An 18699-nucleotide genomic window follows, 5' to 3' on the forward strand; every position below is an offset into this window, starting at 1 on the left:
CTGTGTCCTCAGAGGGGGGTTGGATCTCTGTGGCAGGTTGGGGCACAGGGGGAGAGGCAGTGGTGCAAACCGGAGGCAGTGAATGGCCTTCGTCCCACCTTGTGGGGTGCTTGGCCATCATATGCCTGCGCATGCTGGTGGTGGTGGCTCCCCAGCTGATCTTGGCGCGACAAAGGTTGCACACCACTGTTCGTCGGTCGTCAGGCGTCTCTGTGAAAAACTGCCACACCTTAGAGCACCTTGGCCTCTGCAGGGTGGAATGGCGCGAGGGGGCGCTTTGGGAAACAGTTGGTGGATTATTCGGTCTGGCCCTGCCTCTACCCCTGGCCACCGCACTGGCTCGGCCTGTGCCCACACCCTGACTTAGGCCTCCGCATCCTCGCCCACGTCCACGTCTTCTAGGCCTACCCCTACCCCTCAGCATGCTGTATTACCAGTAGTGCAGAAACAGAACGCTGTAATTAAATGTGCCGCTTATTGGCCTGTGGTTGGAGGCTGACTTCGCTTACGGAACGCACAGCAGAGGCAGGAAAGAATTTTGCGCAAGCCTGCTGTAACACTTAGCTGGCTGCGTATGAATTAGGACAACTACCCCCAGCAGAGACCCAGTACACTTGTGGACAGGAATACAGGGGTGATGTAAGAGGCAACACAGAGGCAGGAATGAATTTTGCGCAAGCCTGCTGTAACACTTAGCTGGCTGCGTATGAATTAGGACAACTACCCCCAGCAGAGACCCAGTACACTGAGGATGGTCACAGGCAGCCCAAATAGATTTTTTTCCCCAAATGTTTATGGAAAGGCCCACTGCCTATATACACTAAATATGTCTTCTGTCCCTGCCTCACCACTACTGGCCCTGGACAATGTAAAATTACTGCAGGACGCAATGCTCTGCACGGCCGATATACAAAAAAAAAAAAAAGTGCAACACTGCAAAAAGCAGCCTCCACACTACTGCACATGGTTAGTTGTGGCCCTAAGAAGGACCGTTGCGGTTCTTGAAGCCTAAAATCACTCCTAACGCTCTCCCTATAGCAGCTCCGGCACCAGCAGCACTGTCCCTGATCTCTGTGAGAATGCATCTGTGGCGAGCCGCGGGAGGGGCCGATTTTTTATACTCGGGTGACACCTGATCTCGCCAGCCACTCACTGCAGGGGGGTGGTATAGGGCTGGAACATCACAGGAGGAAGTTGTAATGCCTTCCCTGTCTTTCTATTGGCCAGAAAAGCACGCTAATGTCTCAGAGATGAAAGTGAAAGTAACTCGAACATCGCGTGGTACTCGTCTCGAGTAACGAGCATCTCGAACACGCTAATACTCGAACGAGTATCAAGCTCGGACGAGTACGTTCGCTCATCTCTACATCTGAACTGTCCATGAAGCAATATGTGGGATGTGGAATCCGACCCGTCAGTGTGAAGGCGGCCTAAGGTTTTTCAAGAAAAAAAAGCATTTTTGAAACACACATGTGAATACTTGATTTTTGCTTTTGCAGTACATTGGACTGGGGTTTCTGAGATGGGAATACCCCTTTAAAGACTGAATGGAGATACAGCAACTCTCATATGTATGAACTATTAGTAGAGATGAGCGAACATACTCGTTTCGAGTAATTACTCAATTGAGCACCGCGATTTTCGAGTACTTCACTACACGGGTGAAAAGATTCAGGGGTCGCCGGGGGCGGCGTGGTGGAGCGGGGTGAACAGGGGGGAGCTCTCTCTCTCTCCCTCTCCCCCCCCCCCCCCACTCCCCTCTGCAACCCTCTGCTCACCCACGGTGCCCCCCGAATCTTTTCACACGAGTAGTGAAGTACTCGAAAATCGCGGTGCTCGATTGCGAAATCGGCCTTACCGAGTACATTCGCTCATCTCTAACTATTAGCCATTCCAAAATCCAACATTGGAGCTCTTAAAATTGCTCTACTTCAGGTAACTGTACAGCGCTGGGGAGGAAAGGAAACTTTACCTCCCAGAAAGATAATCCGCAGGAAAAGCTTTGTGCAGACAATGAACAAGCAAAGGATGTTATGTGAACTGAGCTCATAAGCCTACAGAGTTCTGAATGGGGAAGAGTACAAGCTGTAAGTCATATCTTGCTTGATATAAGTCTTACAGTTTATAAAGTCATCAAACTTTATGTCGTTAAAACTGTAGATAAAAGATGTAACATTTCATACATTGTGCCTACTCGGGTTTATCTTACATTACAATTAGTTTAATTGAACAGAAACCCTTAAGTGTGACAGATATTTGGTAATGGCAGACATCTGGAAATATATTCCTACTTTACAATGCACAATATAATAGATACAACGTAATGTAGCAACTGCTATAAATTCATTATATTCAAGGCTGAGTGTAGTTCCGTGGCGGAGCATTACTTATGCAAATTAACAAGGTTATTTTAATTAGCTAATAAATAGCTCAAGGTAATGCATTGCTATGCGATACAAGCAGAAGAGATCAAGCAGTTTTCTGCTGACTCTCTATTCATTGGAGGTTTATAAAAAATGTGAATATTTAATGTAACTAGCAGTATTAGGATAAAAGTGAGCGGTATATAAGATAATAGTGAGCGGTATGTAAGGTAATAGTGAGCGGTATATAAGATAATAGTGAGCGGTATGTAAGGTAATAGTGAGCGGTATGTAAGATAATAGTGAGCGGTATGTAAGGTAATAGTGAGCGGTATGTAAGATAATAGCGAGCGGTATGTAAGATAATAGCAAGCGGTATGTAAGATAATAGTGAGTGGTATGTAAGATAATAGTGAGCGGCATGTAAGATAATAGTGAGCGGTATGTAAGATAATAGTGAGTGGAATGTAAAGTAATAGTGAGTGGTATGTAAGATAATAGCGAGCGGTATGTAAGATAATAGCGAGCGGTTTGTAAGATAATAGTGAGCGGTATGTAATATAATAGTGAGCGGCATGTAAGACAATAGTGAGAGGTAATAAGATAATAGCGAACGGTATATAAAATAATAGTGAGCGGCATGTAAGATAATAGGGAGCGGTATGTAAGATAATAGTGAGCGGTATGTAAGATAATAGTGAGTGATATGAAAGGTAATAGTGAGCGATATGTAAGATAACAGTGAGTGGTATGTAAGGTAATAGTGAGCAGTATATAAGGTAATAGTGAGCAGTATCTACAATAGTAGTGAGCGGTATGTAAGATAATAGTGAGCGGTATGTAAGGTAATAGTGAGCGGTATGTAAGATAATAGCGAGCGTTATGTAAGATAATACGGTAGCGAGCAGCATGTAAGATAATAGCGAGCTGTATATAAGATAATAGTGAGTGGTATGTAAGATAATAGTGAGCGGTATGCAAGAGAATAGTGAGCGGTACGTAAGATAATAGTCAGCGTTATGTAAGGTAATAGTGAGCGGTATGTAAGAAAATAGTGAGCGATGAATGTAAGGTAATAGTGAGCGGTATATAAGATAATTGGGAGCAGTATGTAAGATAATAATTAGCGGTATGTAAGGTAATGGTGAGCGGTATGTAAAATAATGGTGAGCGGTATATAAGGTAATAGTGAGCGGTATATAAGATAATAGCGAGCTGTATGTAAGATAATAGTGAGCGGTATGTAAGGTAATAGTGAGCGGTATATAAGATAATTGGGAGCAGTATGTAAGATAATAATTAGCGGTATGTAAGGTAATGGTGAGCGGTATGTAAAATAATGGTGAGCGGTATATAAGGTAATAGTGAGCGGTATATAAGATAATAGCGAGCTGTATGTAAGATAATAGTGAGCGGCATATAAGGTAATAGTGAGCGGTATGTAAAGTAATAGTGAGCTGTATATAAGATAATAGTGAGCGGTATGTCAGGTAATAGTGAGCAGTATATAAGATAATAGTGAGCGGTATGTAAAATAATAGTGAGCGGTATGTAAGATAATAGCGAGCGGTATGTAAGATAATACGGTAGCGAGCAGCATGTAAGATAATAGCGAGTGGTATATAAAATAATAGTGAGCGGTATGTAAGGTAATAGTGAGCGGCATGTAAGATAATAGCGAGCGGTATGTAAGATAATAGCGAGTGGTATATAAAATAATAGTGAGCGGTATGTAATATAATAGTGAGCGGCATGTAAGATAATAGCGAGCAGTATTTAAGATAATAGTGAGCGGCATGTAAGATAATAGCGAGCGGTATGTAATATAATAGCGAGCGGTATGAAATATAACAGTGAGCGGCATGTAAGATAATAATGAGCAGTATTAAGATAATAGCGAGCATTATGTAAGATAATAGTGAGCGGCATGTAAGATAATAGTGAGCGGTATGTAATATAATAGCAAGTGGTATGTAAGATAATAGTGAGCGGTATGTAAGATAATAGTGAAAGGTATGTAAGGTAATAGTGAGTGATATGAAAGGTAATAGTGAGCGGTATGTAAGATAACAGTGAGTGGTTAGTAAGGTAATAGTGAGCGGTATATAAGGTAATAGTGAGCGGTATCTACAATAGTAGTGAGCGGTATGTAAGATAATAGTAATTGGTATGCAAAGTAATAGTGAGCGGTATGTACGATAGTGGTGAGCGGTATGTAAGATAATGGTGAGCGGTATGTAAGAGAATAGTTAGCGGCATGTAAGGTAATAGTGAGCGGTATGTAAGATAATAGTGAGCGGTATGTAAGATAATAGTGAGCGGTATATAAGGTAATAGTGAGCAGTATGTAAGGTAATAGTGAGCAGTATGTAAGGTAATAGTGAGCGGTATGTAAGGTAATAGTGAGCAGTATATAAGATAATAGTGAGCGGTACGTAAAATAATAGTGAGCGGTATATAAGGTTATAGTGAGCGGTATGTAAGGTAATAGTGAGCAGTATATAAGATAATAGTGAGCGGTAGGTAAGGTAATAGTGAGCGGTATATAAGATAATAGTGAGCGGTATGTAAGGTAATAGTTAGCAGTATATAAGATAATAGTGAGCGGTATGTAAGATAATAGCGAGCGGTATGTAAGATAATAGCGAGTGTTATGTAAGATAATACGGTAGCGAGCAGCATGTAAGATAATAGCGAGCGGTATGTAAGATAATAGTGAGTGGTATGTAAGATAATAGTGAGCGGCATGTAAGATAATAGTGAGTGGTATGTTAGGTAATCGTGAGCGGTTTGTAATATAATAGTGAGCGGTATGTAAGATAATAGTGAGTGATATGCAAAGTAATAGTGAGCGGTGTGTACGATAGTGGTAAGCGGTATGTAAGATAATGGTGAGCGGTATGTAAGAGAATAGTGAGTGGCATGTAAGGTAATAGTGAGCGGTATGTAAGATAATAGTGAGCGGTATGTAAGATAATAGTGAGCGGTATATAAGGTAATAGTGAGCAGTATGTAAGGTAATAGTGAGCAGTATATAAGATAATAGTGAGCGGTATGTAAGATAATAGCGAGCGGTATGTAAGATAATAGCGAGTGTTATGTAAGATAATACGGTAGTCAGCAGCATGTAAGATAATAGCGAGCGGTATGTAAGATAATAGTGAGTGGTATGTAAGATAATAGTGAGCGGCATGTAAGATAATAGTGAGTGGTATGTTAAGTAATCGTGAGCGTTATGTAATATAATAGTGACCGGTATGTAAGATAATAGTGAGTGGTATATAAGTAATAGTGAGCGGTATGTAAGATAATAGCGAGTGGTATGTAAGATAATAGTGAGCGGCATGTAAGACAACAGTGAGCGGTATTAAGATAATAGCGAGCGGTATGTAAGATAATAGTGAGCGGCATGTAAGATAATAGTGAGCGGTATGTAATATAATAGTAAGTAGTATGTAAGATAATAGTGAGCGGTAGTTATTTAAGATAATACGGTAGCGAGCAGCATGTAAGATAATAGCGAGTGGTATATAAAATAATAGTGAGCGGTATGTAAGGTAATAGTGAGCGGCATGTAAGATAATAGTGAGTGGTATGTAAAGTAATAGTGAGCGGTATGTAAGATAATAGCGAGCGGTATGTAAGATAATAGCGAGCGGTATGTAAGATAACCGTGAGTGGTGTGTAAGGTAATAGTGAGCGGCATGTAAGATAATAGCGAGCGGTATGTAAGATAATAGTGAGCGGTATGTAAGGTAATAGTGAGTGATATGAAAGGTAATAGTGAGCGGTATTTAAAATAACAGTGAGCGGTATGTAAGGTAATAGTGAGCGGTATATAAGGTAATAGTGAGCGGTATCTACAATAGTAGTGAGCGGTATGTAAAATAATAGTGAGTGGTATGTAAGAGAATAGTGAGCGGCATGTAAGATAATAGCGAGCAGTATTTAAGATAATAGTGAGCGGCATGTAAGATAATAGCGAGCGGTATGTAAGATAATAGCGAGCGGTATGAAATATAATAGTGAGCGGCATGTAAGATAATAGTGAGCAGTATTAAGATAATAGCGAGCATTATGTAAGATAATAGTGAGCGGCATGTAAGATAATAGTGAGCGGTATGTAATATAATAGCAAGTGGTATGTAAGATAATAGTGAGCGGTATGTAAGATAATAGTGAGAGGTATGTAAGGTAATAGTAAGTGATATGAAAGGTAATAGTGAGCGGTAAGTAAGATAACAGTGAGTGGTAAGTAAGGTAATAGTGAACGGTATATAAGGTAATAGTGAGCGATATGTAAGGTAATAGTGAGCAGTATATAAGATAATAGTGAGCGGTATGTAAAATAATAGTGAGCGGAATGTACGATAGTGGTGAGCGGTATGTAAGATAATGCTGAGCGGTATGTAAGAGAATAGTTAGCGGCATGTAAGGTAATAGTGAGCGGTATGTAAGATAATAGTGAGCGGTATGTAAGATAATAGTGAGCGGTATATAAGGTAATTGTGAGCAGTATGTAAGGTAATAGTGAGCAGTATATAAGATAATAGTGAGCGGTATGTAAGGTAATAGTGAGCAGTATATAAGATAATAGTGAGCGGTATGTAAAATAATAGTGAGCGGTATATAAGGTAATAGTGAGCTGTATGTAAGGTAATAGTGAGCAGTATATAAGATAATAGTGAGCGGTATGTAAGGTAATAGTGAGCGGTATATAAGATAATAGTGAGCGGTATGTAAGATAATAGTGAGCGGTATGTAAGGTAATAGTGAGCAGTATATAAGATAATAGTGAGCGGTATGTAAGATAATAGCGAGCGGTATGTAAGATAATAGCGAGTGTTATGTAAGATAATACGGTAGCGAGCAGCATGTAAGATAATAGCGAGCGGTATGTAAGATAATAGTGAGTGGTATGTAAGATAATAGTGAGCGGCATGTAAGATAATAGTGAGTGGTATGTTAAGTAATCGTGAGCGGTATGTAATATAATAGTGAGCGGTATGTAAGATAATAGTGAGTGGTATGCAAAGTAATAGTGAGCGGTATGTACGATAGTGGTAAGCGGTATGTAAAATAATGGTGAGCGGTATGTAAGAGAATAGTGAGCGGCATGTAAGGTAATAGTGAGCGGTATGTAAGATAATAGTGAGCGGTATGTAAGATAATAGTGAGCGGTATATAAGGTAATAGTGAGCAGTATGTAAGGTAATAGTGAGCAGTATATAAGATAATAGTGAGCGGCATGTAAAATAAAAGTGAGTGGTATATAAGGTAATAGTGAACGGTGTGTAAGGTAATAGTGAGCGGTATATAAGATAATAGTGAGTGGTATATAAGATAATAGTGAGCGGTCTGTAAGGTAATAGTGAGCAGTATATAAGATAATAGTGAGCGGTATGTAAGATAATAGCGAGCGGTATGTAAGATAATAGCGAGTGTTATGTAAGATAATACGGTAGTGAGCAGCATGTAAGATAATAGCGAGCGGTATGTAAGATAATAGTGAGTGGTATGTAAGATAATAGTGAGCAGCATGTAAGATAATAGTGAGTGGTATGTTAAGTAATCGTGAGCATTATGTAATATAATAGTGAGCGGTATGTAAGATAATAGTGAGTGGTATGTAAAGTAATAGTGAGTGGTATGTAAGATAATAGCGAGTGGTATGTAAGATAATAGTGAGCGGCATGTAAGACAACAGTGAGCGGTATTAAGATAATAGCGAGCGGTATGTAAGATAATAGTGCGCGGCATGTAAGATAATAGTGAGCGGTATGTAAGATAATAGTGAGCGGTATGTAATATAATAGTAAGTAGTATGTAAGATAATAGTGAGCGGTAGTTATTTAAGATAATACGGTAGCGAGCAGCATGTAAGATAATAGCGAGTGGTATATAAAATAATAGTGAGCGGTATGTAAGGTAATAGTGAGCGGCATGTAAGATAATAGTGAGTGGTATGTAAAGTAATAGTGAGCGGTATGTAAGATAATAGCGAGCGGTATGTAAGATAATAGCGAGCGGTATGTAAGATAACAGTGAGTGGTATGTAAGGTAATAGTGAGCGGCATGTAAAATAATAGCGAGCGGTATGTAAGATAATAGTGAGCGGTATGTAAGATAATAGTGAGTGATATGAAAGGTAATAGTGAGCGGTATTTAAGATAACAGTGAGTGGTATGTAAGGTAATAGTGAGCGGTATATAAGGTAATAGTGAGCGGTATCTACAATAGTAGTGAGCGGTATGTAAGATAATAGTGAGTGGTATGTAAGGTAATAGCGAGCGGTATGTACGATAGTGGTGAGCGGTATGTAAGATAATGTTGAGCGGTATGTAAGAGAATAGTGAGCGGCATGTAAGATAATAGTGAGCGGTATGTAAGATAATAGTGAGCGGTATGTAAGATAATAGTGAGCGGTATGTAAGGTAATAGTGAGCGGTATGTACAATAGTAGTGAGCAGTATGCAAGGTAATAGTGAGCAATATGTACGATAGCAGTGAGCGGTATGTAAAATAATAGTGAGTGGTATGTAAGGTAATAGTGAGTGGTATGTAAGGTAATAGTGAGCGGTATGTAAGATAGTAGTGAGCGTTATGTAAGATAATTGTGAGCGGTATGTAAGATAATAGTGAGTGGTATGTAAGGTAATAGTGAGCGGTATGTAGAATGATCGAGAGCGGTATGTAGGATAATAGTGAGTGGTATGTAGGATAACAGTGAGTGGTATATAAGATAATAGTGAGTGGTATGTAAGGTAATAGTGAGTGGTATGTAATATAATAGTGAGTGGTATAAAAGGTAATAGTCAGCGGTATGTAAGATAATAGTGAGTGGTATGTAAGGTAATAGTGAGTGGTATGTAGGATGATCGAGAGCGGTATGTAGGATAATAGTGAGTGGTATGTAGGATAATGGTGAGTGGTATGTAAGGTAATAGCGAGCGGTATGTAGGATTATCGAGAGCGGTATGTAAGATAATAGTGAGTGATATGTAGGATAATAGTGAGTGATATGTAGGATAATAGTGAGTGGTATATAAGATAATAGTAAGTGGTATGTAAGGTAATAGTGAGCTGTATGTAATATAATAGTGAGCGGTATGTAATATAATAGTGAGTGGTATGTAAGATAATAGTGAGCGGTATGTAAGATAGTAGTGAGCGGTATGTAAGATAATAGTGAGCGGTATATAAGGTAATAGTGAGCAGTATGTAAGGTAATAGTGAGCAGTATATAAGATAATAGTGAGCGGTATATAAGGTAATAGTGAGCTGTATGTAAGGTAATAGTGAGCAGTATATAAGATAATAGTGAGCGGTATGTAAGATAATAGTGAGCGGTATGTAATATAATAGTAAGTAGTATGTAAGATAATAGTGAGCGGTAGTTATTTAAGATAATACGGTAGCGAGCAGCATATAAGATAATAGCGAGTGGTATATAAAATAATAGTGAGCGGTATGTAAGGTAATAGTGAGCGGCATGTAAGATAATAGTGAGTGGTATGTAAAGTAATAGTGAGCGGTATGTAAGATAATAGCGAGCGGTATGTAAGATAACAGTGAGTGGTATGTAAGGTAATAGTGAGCGGCATGTAAGATAATAGCGAGCGGTATGTAAGATAATAGTGAGCGGTATGTAAGGTAATAGTGAGTGATATGAAAGGTAATAGTGAGCGGTATTTAAGATAACAGTGAGTAGTATGTAAGGTAATAGTGAGCGGTATGTAATATAATAGTGAGTGGTATATAAGCTAAAAGTGAGCGGTATGTAATATAATAGTGAGTGGTATATAAAATAATAGTGAGGCCTTAGTCACACGGGCGTTTTTTCCCGCGATTTGCGCATCGCATGACGGATGCGCATGCGCAAATCGCGTGACCGGCGCCGAAAAATCGGCCCAAAAATCGCCCGAAAATCTGCTCCTAGCCGCGTTTCATTAGAAACGGGCCGGAGCTGTCCAGCGCATTGCATTCAATGGAGATGGCAATACAGCGGCTCCATTGAATGCAAGCGCTGCGGGCGAGTGTGGGATGAATTGTCGGGAAGGGGTTAAATATATAACCCCTTCCCTGCAATGCATCCTTAAATGTGAAAAAATAAAAAAAAAGGATGTACTCACCTGCTCCCGGCAGCTGGAGATCCCGGCGGCCGGCCTGCAGTGGGTGTGAAGGGGGTGTGACTCAGGCTTGCCCCTGATTGGCTCAGCGCTGAGCCAATCAGAAGCAAGTCTCAGTCACACCCATTCATGAATTCATGAATGGGTGTGACTGAGATCTGCCTCTGATTGGCTCAGGCTGAGCCAATCAGGGGCCAGTCTGAGTCACACCCCTTCACACCCACTGCAGGCCGGCCGCGGGGATCTCCAGCTGCCGGGAGCAGGTGAGTACATCCTTTTTTTTTATTTTTTCACATTAAGGATGCATTGCAGGGAAGGGGTTATATATTTAACCCCTTCCCGACAATTCATCCCGCGCACGTCGGCAGCCCATTGCTTTCAATGGAGTCGGCTGTATTGCCACTCCATTGAATTCAATGGGCAAACATTCTTCTTCTCTGCCACAGCTGTTACAGCTGTGGCAGAGAAGAATGATTTGTCTTCTGTATGTTCTCAATGGGGTCGGCGCTGCTGCCGCCGGCCCCGTTGAGCACATATAGAGAAGAGAACAGGAATCGCAGATCGCAGATAGGTGCGATCTGCGATTTCTGTTCTCTAATTTATCGGACGAGCGCATAAAAAGCGCTCATGTGTCTGATACCATTGCAAAGCAATGGTTTTAAAAAATCGCCGGACGCATGCGCATGCGCAAATCGCAGCAATAAACGCCCGTGTGACTAAGCCCTGAGTGGTATGTAAGGTAATAGTGAGCGTTATGTAAGATAATAGTGAGCGGTATGTAAGATAATAGTGAGCGGTATGTAAGATAATAGTGAGTGGTATGTAAGATAATAGTGAGTGGTATGTAAGGTAATAGTGAGCGGTATGTAGAATGATCGAGAGCGGTATGTAGGATAATAGTGAGTGGTATGTAGTATAATAGTGAGTGGTATATAAGGTAATAGTGAGTGGTATGTAAGATAATAGTGATTGGTATGTAATATAATAGTGAGTGGTACAAAAGGTAATAGTGAGCGGTATGTAGGATAATAGAGAGCGGTATGTAGGATAATAGGGAGCGGTATGTAGGATAATAGTGAGCAGTATGTAAGGTAATAATGAGCGGTATGTAATATAATAGTGAGTGGTACTGCTTAATTCCCTGTTGGTAAGAATTGATAGTCAACAGATAAATCAATACTTCTGTCAAACAATGCACATTACTTATGTCACAAGGGGAGTAAGAAGATATAAACACCGATATGATTCCCCACATCCTAAGAATTCTGTAAGCTTCCACTAAAAGTTGATTCCCCATTATATGTTCACATGTGGCTGATTTGTTGCATAAATCTGTTTGACATTGATGGGGAATGATTATTTTGACATTATTTTCTCATATAGTATTTGGATAGGATAGAATCAAAGAAAATAAATAGCTAAAAAGCAATAACTTAGACCCAGCAGTAATAAGTCAGCTATAAAATATTCACACCACCAGATTCATTAGGTCTCTAATTCGATGTGTTATTAAATTCGTATTTCTAATGCTTTCTACAACCAATCAAGAGCTACAAGACAACCCCTGATAAATGACCCCACTCAGTGCAAGCCTCTGAAATCCCTCACACAATTCATTTCAATTAGTGATAACGTTTCTGGTTCCTTCTGATAGGACATTGTGGCTCTTTATTGTCAGGCTGTTCTCACTGCTGAAGGTAAAGGTTTTGTAAGGACAATGTAATAAACAACTTGGAGAAACTGAAAAAAACTTTATTCTTGTAATATTTTGCCAATCGTTTATTTTTTACCAGTTTATTAATGCTAAAGGGCACTAGCTTTTCAGAAAACATCTGCCCATCTGATAGCTTATGTGTCCCAACGATCTGTTAATATACTGTCATTAAAAATGTTGTTGTTTTACAACTATAAATCAAGGCTAAAGTGGCTGAAGATAGAGGTCTCCCTTCCAGGCTGTCTGCAATCCACTGCCTAGTGCTAGGCATTGAGCTTCTGTAGTAACAATGATGCTAGAGTGTCGGGGTGTGACTCTGGACGATGGGCCATCTTCACTCACAGGCTGACCAGTGTCTATAGTCCCCACAATCTTTGTCTCCAACTATTATAGGTGCAGAGGATAGAGTTTTTGGTGGGTCCTGGAGCTTTAAGGGGTCAAATAATATATATCTTAACTATATAAGGAGATCAGTACTATGAATTAAACGTTATAGCTGGGGGTCCTGTTACAGATTTAGGGCCCAGGAACTTCCAGTTATGCCTATGTACACTACTTAGATGTTTTTGTTAAAGGGGTTGTCTTTTTTCAACCCCCCCCCCCCCCCCCCCGTTCGGCGCGAGACAACCCCGATGCAGGGGTTAAAAAAGAACACCGGAGAGTGCTTACCTGAATCCCCGCGCTCCGGTGACTTCTTACTTACCTGCTGAAGATGGCCGCCGGGATTTTCTCTCTCAGTGGACCGCAGGGCTTCTGTGCGGTCCATTGCCGATTCCAGCCTCCTGATTGGCTGGAATCGGCACGTGACGGGGCGGAGCTACACGGAGCCGCTCTCCGGCACGAGCGATCCCATTCATAAAAGAAGAAGACCCGGACTGCGCAAGCTGGCTCCATGGAAACGAGGACGCTAGCAACGGAACAGGTAAGTGAAAAATTTCTTATAACTTCTGTATGGCTCATAATTAATGCACAGTGTACATTACAAAGTGCATTAATATGGCCATACAGAAGTGTATAGACCCACTTGCTTTCGCGGGACAACCCCTTTAAGAAGATTGCAAGAACCGAAGAAGTAGAAATTGATCTTTGCACACAGCCAGACATCTGACTAAATATGGACGTTGTCTTAGAAATGTATTAGTAAATAGAACTCTTTATTATCGGTTTTACTTTATCTGAACTTCTATAAATATATTTAACTATGTAAGGGCTCATGCCCACGGCCGTGACGGGCTCCGCAAGTGGAATACCACAGCAGAGTCCATCACGGTGCCCCCCCCAAAGACTCAATACTCACCTCTGGATCCGCTGCGCGAGTCATGCCAACGCGCCGGCGCGCATGCGCAGTACAGCACTTGATGCGCCGGCAGTCTCATAGGACACGGCCGACGGTGGGCGGGGCGCATATTCACGCTATACTTCTGCTGTAGTAGAGCAGAAGTATAGCGTGACCGCCGGCTCCCATTGATTACAATGGAACCTGGACGCGCGTATTCCCGTGACAAATAGGACATGTCGCAAGTTATTTCACACTGCGCAATTCCGCAGTGTGAACATTCAGCTATTAGATTTAATAGAACCCAATAGCTGTGATGTAACGCGAAGGAAATCTGGACGTGGGCATTAGACCTTAATCTTGTGTAAGCTTAGAAGTACGTATAGATTACCAATTAATCAGATAGCGCGTGACCAAGTGACCAAAAGACCGACGTCATGGCACAAAGGCGTAACAGGTTATGCATATATTAAATCAGGTGACTTTTGGTCACCTGAGTTCAATGTATTTGTCTTAACAGACTGTAAATTCTTTGGCTGTTTTAACAAATAAATGGAATTATTTGTGATTTACACAAGTGTTGTGTTGCGAGTCAACGATTCTCCAAGATGGTTGAATATTGACACCTAATATGGAACAGCAAGAATATACATATAGCAATATATTGGGCTAACATACACAAGAAATGCAGTTTGTCATCCATCAAGGATGCCGCTGCTATGTCTGTACTTGAGCTACCTATTGTAAACCTCAGGATTCTCAAAGATGTAATAGACCTCACTTTGCTGAAAACAATATGGTATTTATTAAAAACAGTGCATCATTAGGGCGACTACCCACTAGCGTTTGCGAATTTGCAGCATTTTTTTTCCCCGGTGTCTATGGGGCTATCTAATGTTAAAAAAGCATCGCGGCAAAATCGCAATTTACCACAAAATTGCGATTTTAACATGAACAAGTCTCATTGACCCCTGGGGAAAAAAAAACGCTGTAAATTTCGCAGTGAAAAAGAACTGTAGTGGGTAGTCACCCTTATATGGGTAAAAACAGCAAGTCCTTAAATCCACAGGCACGGTCTCTCCACAGCCTCATGAGCGCTCTGACTGTGACCCATTATATAAGTGGAAACTCCTACAATTCTTTTCAGGGTCTCTCTATAAAACCATTGAAATGTGGCTGGTCTGCCTCTTCCAGCCTCAGAGCAGACATCCTGCTGCAGCTTCACCAGAGCAGGTAAGTGATATTATCACACAAAGCAAAACATATTGACACATTTTCTTTGGATCATTTTCCTCAGTTGTAATACATGATTCCCTGGTGACAAAACCAAAAAGAAAGTAATAATAGAGCATTAGGTGGCCGGCCTAATGAGGAAAGCAAGGAACAAGAAGCATTCACACCCATTCACACTGAAGTTTTGTCTAAGCAGGGGACTCACTACAACTAAGTTTACAAACAGAACATCAATGTTAAACAAAGAAAAAACGATTTACTTCTTCACATTCTTCCCACCTTAGGGCGAGCACCCACTGGCGTTTGCGTTTTCCGCGGGAAAAAAACGCAGCGTTTTCGCCGCGTTTCCCGCGATTTTTCCGCGCGTTTTTCGCGGCGTTTTCGCGGCTTTTCCATTAATTTCCATTGACTTTCATGGGTGCATTAGGAGAAAAATAAGGACACATATGCAACTGACAGTTCCTATGTTAAAAACGCAAACGCAACGCAAAAAAAACGCCAGTGGACAGGAACACATGTTATCTCTATGCCTGTGCAGGAAAAACGCAAAACGCAAAACGCAGGTAAAAAAACGCCAGTGGGTGCTCGCCCTTAAGAGGCAGCTTGTTCTTCCTCAGACATCTTTGCCTAAGCACCATACCTAGATAAGTGATCTGCATTTGGTTCTCTTTCCTTGATCGATGTCTTATCTGAAACATAAATGGCTGCAACGCTTTACCCAAAATTTACTTTATTTGCCTTTAAGCTAGTTCACATTCTTGTTCTTACCACTTTTATGCTCTTGCTCTTCTTAATCCCTTAATGACATGGCCTATTTTGGGCTTAAAGACGCAAGGATTTTTAGCGGATTTTCTTCTCCATTTATCAAAAGTCATAATTTTTTTATTTTTCCACTTTTTCAAATTTTTACATTTTTTTAAGGTTTTTCCACTTTTCTGCAATAAAAACCCTTTTTTGGGAATATTTTTTGTTTTCTAAATCGCTGCATTCAAAGTCCTGTAACTTTTTTATTTTTTTATGTACGGAGCTCTGTGAGGGCTTATTATTTGCGAGACGAGCTGTAGTTTTTATTGGTACCATTTTGGGGTACATACGGCTTTCTTGATCACTTTTATTGCGTTTTTAGTGAGGCAAAACGCTAAAAATTAGCATTTTGCCTCAGTTTTTTAGCCTTTTTTTTAACGCTTTTTTTCGTGCACAGTCAAAGGCATGTGCAGCTTATTGTACACGTTGTTATGGACGTGACAATACCAAATATGTGGGGGTTTTAATTTTTTTTACCTTTTTTTATGCTAATCTGAGAAAAAGCATAAAAAAGGGGTTTTTTTTTACTTTTTTAACATTTTTTTTAATTCATTCTTTTGATCTTTTTTTTTTGTACAATATTTGTGTCCCCCTGGGGGACTTTCACCACAGCCCTGATGATCGCTGTGATAAGGCATGGCAGGGCTTATACAGCGATCTCAGGCACTGGCAACACAGGACGCCAGTGTCTGACGTCCTGTTGCCATGGCGACAGGCCAAGCTCTCGCGATAACATCGCGAGAGCCGGCTGAAGACACAGAGGCAGCTGTGACTGACTGCCGGCTCCCGCTGCAGGATAGCGTGAGATAATATGTGATCCCACGCTATCTCCAGGACGTAAGATTACGCCCTGTTGCGGGAAGTACCCCGCTCCCAGGAAATAAATTTACGCCCTGGAGCGGGAAGGGTTAATTAGGTTGGTTAAGGGAGCAATTATGGTGGCAAAATCTGGAATAAAGCGTGTATAGTAACCAACAAGACCCCCAAAAAGTCATCTTTTTTATAACTGGGAATACCAGCTGATTAAATGCCTTGTACTTTTGAAATGTGTTCTTTTACTTTACCATTACCCACAATAAATACTTTGTTTCTTTGAAATCCCAAAGCACATTTACATGGATTTATTGTAAAACCTGCTTTCCTAATTTCAGCTATCACATTAAGTGATGCAAATGGTCTTCTCATGAGTTGTTAAAAATTACAAAATCATCTAAATAAGCAGCACTCTACTCCATATGGTCTTCTAAGAGTGAATCCATGGTTTTCTGAAATGTGGCTGGAGCATGGCATGCTTCTAAACCAGTTAAACCACTAGACATCACAAAAGCAGTTCTCTCTTTTGATTTCTTATCGAGTGGAATTTGCCATTAACCCTTACATAAATCTACAGTAGAATTAAAGGTTGCATTTCCAAATTTATGAATTAGACCATCAATGTGAGGCACTGGGTAACTGTCAAAGCCGCATACAGAATTAATTCTATGAAAATCAATGAAACACTTATTGTTCCATCTTTTTTTCTGACCGTCACTAGTGGTGAAGACCAAAGACTTTTAGATCAATATCTCCCAATCTAAGCATTTCCTGAACCTCATTTTCTGCCTTGTTAATTTTTCTGGTATTCAATAAGGTTTTTTTTTTTTTTTTCCTCAAAATCGGCAGTGCAGAGCATTGCACCCGGTATTAGGGACAGAAGTGGTGCTTAGGCAGGGAGAGTGTTAGGAGTGAGTGTAGCCTTCAAGAACCTCAACGGTCCTTTCTAGGGCCAAATTTAACCGTGTGCAGTACTGTGCTGGCTGCTGTTAGCAGTGTTGCATATTTTTTTTTTTCTAAAAATCGTCTGTGCAGAGCATTGCACCCTCCATTGATACTACAGGGACAGAATTGTGTAGGCAGGGCCACAACACAGTTATTGTTCATTGAATATACGCAGTGGGTCCTTCCCTTTGCAAAAAAGGAAAAGAAATTATATTTGGCCTGCCTGTGTCAGTCCTAAGGTCTCCGTGTACGTGTGTGCTGCGTGGACAACGTACAAAAATCAGACGCAACCAGCTACGGTTTACTGCAGGCTTGCGCCATTGTCTTTCCTGACTGGCAAATACCTGCTCTGCCAGAGTTAATAACTCTGCTACACTAAAGTTGTGTGACACTTTTTCAGGGCCACACCACAGTTATTAAACGTATTGTTCATTGAATATCCGCAGTGGGGCCCTCCCTTTGCAAAAAAGCGAATTCAATTAATTATATTTGGCCTGCTTGTGTCAGTCCTAAGGTCTCCGTGTACGTGTGTGCTGCGTGGAGAACGTACAAAAATCAGACGCAACCAGCTACGGTTTACTGCAGGCTTGCGCCATTGTCTTTCCTGACTGGCAAATACCTGCTCTGCTAGAGTTAATAACTCTGCTACACTATAGTTGTGTGACACTTTTTGAGGGCCACACCACAGATATTAAACTTCTTGTTCATTGAATATACGCAGTGGGGTCTTCCCTTTGCTAAAAAGGACAAAAAATTATATTTGGCCTGCCTGTGTCAGTCCTAAGGTCTCCGTGTACGTGTGTGCTGCGTGGAGAACGTAGAAAAATCAGACGCAACCAGCTACGGTTAACTGCAGGCTTGCGCCATTGTCTTTCCTGACTGGCAAATACCTGCTCTGCTAGAGTTAATAACTCTGCTACACTATAGTTGTGTGACACTTTTTGAGGGCCACACCACAGATATTAAACTTCTTGTTCATTGAATATACGCAGTGGGGTCTTCCCTTTGCTAAAAAGGACAAAAAATTATATTTGGCCTGCCTGTGTCAGTCCTAAGGTCTCCGTGTACGTGTGTGCTGCGTGGAGAACGTACAAAAATCAGACGCAACCAGCTACGGTTTACTGCAGGCTTGCGCCATTGTCTTTCCTGACTGGCAAATACCTGCTCTGCTAGAGTTAATAACTCTGCTACAATAAAGTTGTGTGACACTTTTTGAGGGCCACACCACAGTTATTAAACGTATTGTTCATTGAATATACGCAGTGGGGCCTTCCCTTTGCAAAAAAGCGAAAAAATTATATTTGGCCTGCAGGCTTGCGCCAATTTATTTCCTGCCTGGGAAATCAAATCACTGGTAATACAGCATGCTGAGGGGTAGGGGTAGGCCTAGAGGACGTGGACGTGGCCGAGGACGCGGAGGGC

Source organism: Eleutherodactylus coqui, chromosome 2 (assembly GCF_035609145.1).
Source record: "Eleutherodactylus coqui strain aEleCoq1 chromosome 2, aEleCoq1.hap1, whole genome shotgun sequence".
Taxonomy (NCBI): domain Eukaryota; kingdom Metazoa; phylum Chordata; class Amphibia; order Anura; family Eleutherodactylidae; genus Eleutherodactylus; species Eleutherodactylus coqui.